We start from the raw sequence: 9,563 nt of genomic DNA, 5'->3' as shown, positions 1-9,563 counted from the left end.
CATTTTAAGACTCGGGCTTATTTTTTGGGTATCAAAATATAGGAAAGGTCCTAGGAGATTTTATTTGGTATTCCTTTGAAAAGTTAGAGAATGGAGGCTTAGGTTTCTCGTGTACTGAGGATGTGTTTGGTGGAGTGAGAAAGAAGAATAGTATATGAATTAAGAATCTGATGTACTAATGAGTTTGAATAGAAATGTTGAGTTGACAAAGGATGAGATGAGTCGAGGACTCAGAATGAAATGATGGATCCATGATATGCTGAAAAATGTTTTCTAAAAACCACTGAATTACTGTTGTATACTGAGATTGTTGAGATGCTATGCGCCCGGTAGGGACGACGGTTGGATCTCGCTTGTCGAGGTAGCAGTGGCGGTGTAAAGGCGATGGTTTGTCCCACTTGCATTGAGATGTGAGGTCCGTGACAAGAGTATCCCGCTTGCATCCCTTCGGATCACTAGAGTGTGCAGGCACAAAATCCTGGATGGTGTTCCGAGCACCATATCTCGGGGGTTTCCAATTATGATTCCGAAGGGCGGCATCTCCGTGGAGATGTGTCGGGTTGGCAGTTGAACCGAGAATGTGATAACACAATCAATAGGACAGGCATTCATCATGTGCATCTTCTATCTGTTTGTTTGCTTTCCCAACTTGTAATTGTTTGCCTAACTGTATAACATGCCTAATTGTCTACTTGAATAACTTGCCATATATGCCTATACTTGTGTTTTACCTGCATTGATATTATTTGTGTTTTCTACTGGGATTGAGGAGGTTTGGAAGGCAGTGGCGATGGGATCGCATGGAGGATAGGTTGGTGAAGGCTGTGGGACAGCAGAAAACAGTTATATTAGAAAATCCTTTAAGTTATATTACCCTTTTTACGTTATGGTTTTAAGTTATGCTTTACTCTTTTAGTTATGCTTTAAGATGTATCTTGTGATGGATATGAAGTTTTAGGATTGCCTCTGGCATCCCGGGGTCTTATATCTTACATCACTGGGCAATGTTACCATACTGAGAACATCTGGTTCTCATACCATATTTGTTTTGTTGTTTTTCAGATGTAGGTCGCAACCCACCACGGTGAGTTGCTTTGATGGTGACAGAAGCGGAGGATCCTGGATATATTTTTGGAGTCTTTTTGATTATTTTGTTTAGATCTCTCATCTTTTGTATTTACTTTTTCCTAGAGGCTCACTTTGAGAGAAAGTTATTATAAGCTATTTTTTCTATTTAAACTCTATATGCAAGTATTTAACTAGTCGGCCTAAACTTCGCAGGCTGTGGCTAGTATCTTATGATTATGCTCTTACATAGCTATATATATCTCACAGTGGATCTTGTCTCTTACGCTTATAGCTTCGTGTGAACGTTCGCGCTTTGTAATTCCGTATTTGGGCTTATTTTCTTCATCGGACTTCTAGAATTATTATTTCTTACTATATATATTTATGTATAAGCTTTAGGATTGTCGCAACCTCTGATTAACCTTTGCTTTATGGCTAGAGGTAAGGCTTAGGCTAATTAGGGTGTTACACTATAGCTCAATACTATCTGGCTAAGGCTTCGCAAGAGCTGATGTAGAATAAAGGGTCATACTCTCCTTCCACCCCAGATTCATAAAGATGAAGAATGACAATACATTATAAAACAGAACCGAACATATATTAGAGTAGAAGAAATAATGATATTAATCCATCGGAAAGAGCAGAGCTCCTATCCTTAACTAAGAAGGGTTAGTTGCTCATACATTACAGAAAAATATATAAGAAGATATAATGTAATGTGTCTGTACTTCTCCCCTCCTGGGAGGCATGATCCTCAAGGGGAAGGAATTCCCTTATTTATAGTAAAAACTCTAAGACTAAAACCTAAAATATATTTTTCTTAATTAAAATTTACAAAAAAAAAATAAAATAAGCTAAGAAGTGCTAAAATCCACTTTGGGCCCACTTTGGTCATGTGCTTCGTATGCCTGGCGTTCAACTTGGGCTTCTGGGCGTTGAACGCCCATTAGGGGGTGAGCGTGCTATTTATTTGCTCCCTGGGTGGTGTTGAACTCTAGTCTTAGGCGTTCAACAAACACTGGGCTTGCTCCTCTTTGGGCGTTGAACTCCAGTCTTGGGCGTTCAACTTGGAGGCTGGTACTTCTTGGGTGTTAAACTCTAGAAGTGGGCGTTCAACGCCCATTTTGGGTAGTGATTCCAAAAGAAAAGTATAGACTATTATATATTGCTGGAAATCATTGGAATTAAGCTTTACAACATTGTCGAGAACGCATCAATTGGACCTCTGTAGCTCAAGATATGCTCGTTAGAATGCACGGAGTTCAAGATTTGACAGCATCTGCTATCCTTTCTTTGCATTTGAATCAGACTTTGCCAAAATTGCAAATTTCACCCAAAACTCACCTAAAATCATAAGAAAAACACAAAAACTAAAAGTAGTATCCAAAATATGAATTTTGCACTAAAATCTACTAAAACATAATAAAACTTGCTAAATATGCTCAAAGACACTCACGGAATGGTACTAAAAAGGGTACAAAATATCCCCTCATCATAACACCAAACTTAATTGTTACATGTTTTCAAGCAACCAAAAACAGGATAAAACTAAGGAAGAGAAAAATACATGAGGTCTCAGAGTTGTCAATGAAGCTCAGTTCCAATTATTGAATGGGGCTATTAGCTCTTCATTCCTAAATATTTTCGGCATCTCACATTCCTTTGAAGCTTAGAACTATTGGTATCCCTTGGAACTTAGAATCCAGATGATATTATTGGTTCTCTTCTTTTAGTTTTTCTTGATTCTTGCACACAAGTTCTTTTAGGTGCTTTGCACCTTTGAGCCTAGTCATGACTCTAAGCGTTTTGTTTTCAAGTATTACCACCGGATACATAAAGGACAATGGCACTTAACTGGGGGAACCCTTTGGATTCGAATTTAGCTTTACTTAAATTCCCAGACAGTGGTGCCCAGAGTTCTTAACCGTACTCTTTAGCTTTGGATCACAACTTTAACTGCTCAATCTCAAGCTTCTTACTTGACACCTTCACACCACAAGCATTTAGTTAGGGATAGCAACTCGTTTGAGCTTTTTAGGCCAATTTTGACCCTCCTAACCATTGATGCTCAAAGCCTTGGATCTTTGTTCTTTCAAATTTTTCTTTTTTTCTTTCTATAAATTATTTTTCTTTTTCTTTTTCTTTTGCTACTTTTTCTTGCTTCAAGAATCAATATTTTTGATTTTTTAGATAACCAATAATACTTCTCTAAATTCACTATTCTTCAAGACTCAATATACTAAATTGAACATCAATTATGACAATTAAATCATCCATCCAGAAAATAAAGATAGGGCCACCACATCTTAAGTAACTGGAATAACTTATGATATACTCAAATCCTTGTGTATTTTACCACTTCTTTTTCAAAAATTTTCTTTTAAGCTTGTTGTGGGATACATAAGATATCTTAAACCCAAAAAAATATTTTTTTTTTGAAAATTTAAACTACTAGACTAAAAAGCAAAAGAAATCTTAATAGTAATCATGTAAAAGCTAGAATAGAAAACATAAAATAGAATGAAATACTGAAAAATAGAAAGAAAGGGGGAATAAAACTCAACCACTTCAGTGCTGATGGTTGCTCAAGCTGTGCTCTTCTGTGAAGATGATTCATCTCCATTTGGTGCCATTTTCTGATAATATACACCTAGAGCTCGCTCTGCAACACAAAACATAAAAAGCTTGCTTGTTCCCAAGCAAAGAAAATTTGGTCCCTTCTTGGCGTTGAACGCCAGGGCTACTTTCTGACGAGCGGATAATTATAAGCTTTTTGGCATTGTTTTTAGGTAGTTTTTTGTGTGTTTTAGTTACTTTTTAGTATATTTTTATTAGTATTTATGCAAAAATCACATTTCTGGATTTTACTATGAGTTTGTGTGTTTTTCTGTGATTTCAGGTATTTTCTGGCTGAAATTGAGGGACCTGAGCAAAAATCTGATTCAGAGACTGAGAAACGACTGCAGATGCTGTTGGATTCTGACCTCCCTACACTCGAAGTGAATTTTCTGGAGCTACAAAAGCCCAATTGGAGCACTCTCAAATGCGTTAGAAAGTAGACATCTTGGGCTTTCCAGCAACGTATAATATTTCATACTTTGTCCGAGATTTGATGGCCCAAACTGGCGTCCAAACACCCACCAGAGACCCTTTTCTGGCGTAAAACGCCAGAACTGGCACCAGAACTGGAGTTAAACGCCCAAACTGGCATCCAAGCTGACGTTTAACTCCAAGGATGGCCTATGCACTTGAAAGCTTCAAAGCTCAGCCCAAACACACACCAAGTGGGCCCCGGAAGTGGATTTTTGCACTATCTTCACTTAGTTGCTCATTTTTCTGTAAACCCTAGTAACTAGTTTAGTATATATAATACTTTTTACTATTGTATTAGGGGTCTTCTTTGGAACCCTTGAGCTTTATGATCATCTTTGGGGAGGCTGGCCATTTGGCCATGCCTAGACCTTTTTCACTTATGTATTTTCAACGGAGGAGTTTCTACACCTCAAAGATAAAGGTGAGGATATCTACTGTTCCTCATGAATTAATGCAAGTGCTATTGTTTTTCCTTCAATTCACGCCTACTTCTACTCCAAGATATACTCTTGTACTTAATTCAGTTAAGTCAGACTGAAGGGATGACCTGTGACAAACACCCACTATCTTTAGTACTCGCTTAGGCAAGATCCGTGTGCCTGACAACCACAACGTGGTCTACATGATGTTCAACGTAGTCATTGGACGCCAGCTGGAGTATACTCTCTTGGGTCTCTTATCCATGGATTCGCATCGTCTCTCCTAACAACAGAGCATCTGACCCCGTGATTAGGATCTTCGTGGTATAGGCTAGAATCAATAGACAACATTCTTAAGATCCGAAAAGTCTAAACCTTATATGTGGTATTCCGAGTAGGATTTGGGAAGGGATGACTATGAGGAGCTTCAAACTCACGAATGTTGGACGCATTGACAGTTTGCAAAAGGATCAATGGATCTTATTCCAACACAAGTGATAACTGACAGATCATTAGCCATGCGGTAGCTGTGCCTGGTATTTTTCATCCGAGACGAGAAATTCCATAGTTGATTAGCTGTACAGAGACCGTAGCCAGACCATTTTTGCTGAGAGGATCATACAGCTTGCCATGGAAGGGAGCATGCATGATTGGATGAAGACAATAGGAAAGTAGAGGTTCAAAAGCAACAAAGCATCTCCAAATGCTTATCTGAAATTTCCATAAATGAATTACATAAGTATCTCTATGTTATTTTCCGTCTTATCTATCTTTTAATTAACAATACCTCATAACCATTTGAATCCGCCTGACTGAGATTTACAAGATGACCATAGCTTGCTTCAAGCCGTCAATCTCTGTGGGATCGACCCTTACTCACGTAATGTATTACTTGGACGACCCAGTGCACTTGCTGGTTAGTTGTGCGGAGTTGTGAAAAGTGTGATCACAATTTCGTGCACCAAGTTTTTGGCGCCGTTGCCGGGGATTGTTCGAGTTTGGACAACTGACAGTTCATCTTGTTGCTTATATTAGGTAATTTTATTTTATGTTTAAGCTCTCTTTTATTTTTATTTTCAAAAAAAATAAAAATAAAATAAAATAAAATAAAATAAAAAATTTAATAAAATCATAAAAACCAAAAATATTTTGTGTTTCTTGTTCGAGTCTAGTGTCAAATTGTAAGTTTGGTGTCAATTACATGTTTCCAAATTTTCTCAAGTGTTCGAAAAAAAATTCATGCATTGTGTTCTTCATTGATCTTCAAGTTGTTCTTGATGATTTTCCTTGTTCTGATCTTTGAATTCTCCTGTTTTGTGTCTTTTCTTGTTTTTCATATGCATTTTCAAATCCATAGTGTCTAAACATTAAAAATTTCTAAGTTTGGTGTCTTGCATATCTTTCTTTTCTTAAAAATTTTCAAAAATATGTCATTGATGTTCATCATGATCTTCAAAGTGTTCTTGGTGTTCATCTTGACATTCAAAGTCTCCTTGCATGCATTACTTGTTTTGATCTTGCATTTTTATGTTTTATTTCATTTTGTTGTTTTCCTCTCTCTTCATTAAAAATTCAAAAATAAAAAATATCTCTTTTCAAGTAAATAATACAGAGAAATGAAGATTCAGAACCAACAGCAGAGGAGTCACAGAGAAAAAGCTGGGCATTTAGAAAAACACCCAGTAAGGAAGGAATTCTGGCGTTAAACGCCAGCCAGGGTATCTAGCTGGGCGTTTAAACACCCAAAGAGGTAGCATTCTGGGCGTTAAACGCCAGAATGGATTGCATCCTGGGCGCCAGGATGACACAAGGGAGGTAATTTCGTTTCAAATTCAAATTTTTTTCAAATTTTCATGTTTTTATTCATAATTTTAAAATCTTATCTTTCCACATTTTCAAAAATCCTTGCTAACAATTAATGTTTTGATTCAAAGATTTAAAGTTTGTTACTTTCTTGTTAAGAAAGGTTAAATCTTTGAATTCTAGAATCATATCTTTTAGTTTCTTGTTAGTCAAGTTATCAATTTTAAAAATCAAATCTTTTTAATTCCCTTTTTAATTTTCTTTTCAATCATATCTTTTCTCAATCAAATCTTTTTCAATCATATCTTCTTAAATATTGATTTCAAAATCTTTTTTCTAACTTCTTATCTTTATCAAAATTTATTTTCAAATCTTTTTCACTTCTCATTTTCGAAAATCACTAACCACTTTTTTTTAAATCTTTTTTATTAACTAATTGTTTTCAATTCTAATTTTATTTTATTCCTTTTTCAAATTTTCGAAAACTCTCTATCCCCTCTCTTTCTATTTATTCCATTTAACTACTAACAATTCTCATCCACTTATCTAAAAATTCGAACCCTCTCTCTCCCTCTGTGTTCGAATTCTTCTTATTTTCTCTCTACCTCATTCCTCTATTCTTCTTTTCTGCTAACACCTCAAAGAATCTCTATACTGTGACATAGAGGATTCCACTACTCCCTTTTGTTATCTTCTTTTTTATATAAGCAGAAACATGGATAAAATCATTCTTGTTGAAGCTGATCCTGAACCTGAAAGGACTCTGAAGAAGAAGCTAAGAGAAGCTAAAGCACAACACTTCAAAGAGGACCTTATAGAGAATTTCGAAAAAGAAGACATGGCAGCTGAACCCAACAACAATGCTAGAGATGCAAGGAATATGCTTGGTGACTATACTGCACCAACTTCCAACTTCTGTGGAAGAAGCATCTCAAATTCTGCCATTGGAGCAAACAACTTTGAGCTTAAGCCTCAATTAGTTTCTCTAATGCAGCAGAATCGCAAGTTTCATAGACTTCCATCAGAAGATCCTCATCAGTTCTTAGCTGAATTCTTGCAAATCTGTGATACTGTTAAGACCAATGGGGTTGATCCCGAGGTCTACAGACTCATGCTTTTGCCCTTTGCTATAAGAGACAAAGCTAGGACATGGTTGGACTCACAACCTAAAGAAAGCCTGAACTCTTGGGACAAGTTGGTCAATGCTTTCTTGACCAAATTCTTTCCACCTCAAAAGATGAGCAAGCTTAGAGTGGAAGTCCAAACCTTCAAACAGAAGGAATGTGAATCCCTCTATGAAGCTTGGGAAAGACACAAGCAATTAACCAAAAGGTGTCCTTCTGACATGCTTCCAGAATGGAGCATCATATGCATATTTTATGATGGTCTGTCTGAATTGTCTAAGATGTCATTGGACTATTCTGCTGGTGGATCTCTTCATCTGAAAACCGCTACAAAAGCCCAGGAACTCATTGAGATGGTTGCAAATAACCAGTTCATGTACACTTCTGAAAGAAATCCTATGAATAATGGGATGACTCAGAAGAAAAGAGTTCTTGAGATTGATACTCTGAATGCCATATTGACTCAGAACAAAATATTAACTCAGCAAGTCAATATGATTTCTCAAAATCTGACTGGATTGCAAGCTGCATCCGGAAGTGCTAAAGAAGCCTCCTCTGAAGGAGAAGCTTATGACCCTGAGAATCCTGTAATGGAAGAGGTGAATTACATGGGAGAATCCTATGGAAACACCTATAATCTTTCATGGAGGAATCATCCAAATTTCTCATGGAAGGATCAACAGAAGCCTCAACAAGGCTTCAACAACAATAATGGAGGGAGAAATAAGTTTGGCAATAGCAGACCTTTTCCATCATCTTCTCAGCAACAGACAGAAAATTTAGAGCAGAGCCTCTCTGGCTTAGCAAAGATAGTCTCTGATCTATCTAAGACCACTCTCAGTTTCATGAATGAAACAAGGTCCTCCATCAGAAATTTGGAGGCACAAGTGGATCAGTTGAGTAAAAGAGTTACTGAAACTCCTCCTAGTACTCCCCCAAGCAATACAGAAGAGAATCCAAAGAGAGAGTGCAAGGCCATAACTATAACCGAAATGGCCGAACCTGGATAGAGTGAAAAGGCAGTTATTCTCAATGAGGAAGACCTCAAGGGACGTCCACTGACCAATAAGGAGTTCCCTATTGAGGAACCAAAGAAATCTGAGGCTCATACAGAGACCATAGAGATTCCACCAAACTTACTATTGTCATTCATGAGCTCTGATGAATATTCTTCCTCTGAAGAGGACGAAGACACTGTTGAAGAGTAAGTTGCTCAGTATCTATGAGCAATCATGAAGTTGAATGCCAAGTTATTTGGTAATGAGACTTGGGAGGATGAATCTCAATTACTCATCAATGAACTGAATACATGGATTCAGCAGACATTGCCTCAGAAGAAACCGGATCCTGGAAAGTCCTTAATACCTTGCACCATAGGCACCATGAACTTTGAAAAGGCTCTGTGTGACCTGGGGTCAGGTATCAACCTCATGCCACTCTTTGTAATGGAAAAACTAGGGATCTTTGAGGTACAAGCTGCAAGAATCTCACTAGAGATGGCAGACAAATCAATGAAACAAGCTTATGGACTTGTAGAGGATGTCTTAGTGAAGGTTGAAGCCCTTTACGTCCCTGATGACTTCATAATCCTAGACACTGGGAGGGATGATAATGAATCCATCATCCTTGGAAGACCCTTCCTAGCCACAGCAAGGGTTGTGATTGATGTGGACAAAGGAGAGTTAGTCCTTCAATTGAATGAGGACTACCTTGTGTTTAAAACTCAAGGATCTTCTTCTGTAAACATGGAGAAGAAGCATGAAAACCTTCTCTCAATACAGAGTCAGACAGAGCCCCCACACTCAACTTCTAAGTTTGGTGTTGGGAGGCCACAACCATGCTCTGAGCATCTGTGAAGCTTTGTAAGAGCTTCCTATCAAGCTATTGACATTAAAGAAGCGCTTATTGGGAGGCAACCCAATTTTATTTATCTATATTAATCACTTTTTCATTTTATTCTCCACTGTTAGTATATGTTTTCTTTAGGTTGATGATCATGTGAAGTCACAAAAATAGTTGCAGAATTAAAGTGAAATAAAAAACAACATAAAAAATA

The 9,563-nt window shown here is 37.3% G+C and overlaps 1 non-coding gene across 1 annotated transcript; it reads right to left on the bottom strand.

Moving 5' to 3' along the window:
* Positions 1-7,626: 7,626 nt before the first annotated feature.
* LOC127746876 (small nucleolar RNA R71) lies at positions 7,627-7,734 on the bottom strand. Its single transcript, XR_008008688.1, has one exon. It is a non-coding gene; the product is annotated as a small nucleolar RNA R71 (small nucleolar RNA).
* Positions 7,735-9,563: the final 1,829 nt, after the last annotated feature.

The sequence above is a fragment of the Arachis duranensis genome, chromosome 4 (assembly GCF_000817695.3).
Source record: "Arachis duranensis cultivar V14167 chromosome 4, aradu.V14167.gnm2.J7QH, whole genome shotgun sequence".
In the NCBI taxonomy this organism is placed as follows: domain Eukaryota; kingdom Viridiplantae; phylum Streptophyta; class Magnoliopsida; order Fabales; family Fabaceae; genus Arachis; species Arachis duranensis.
This window is presented reverse-complemented; position numbering and strand designations above follow the sequence as displayed.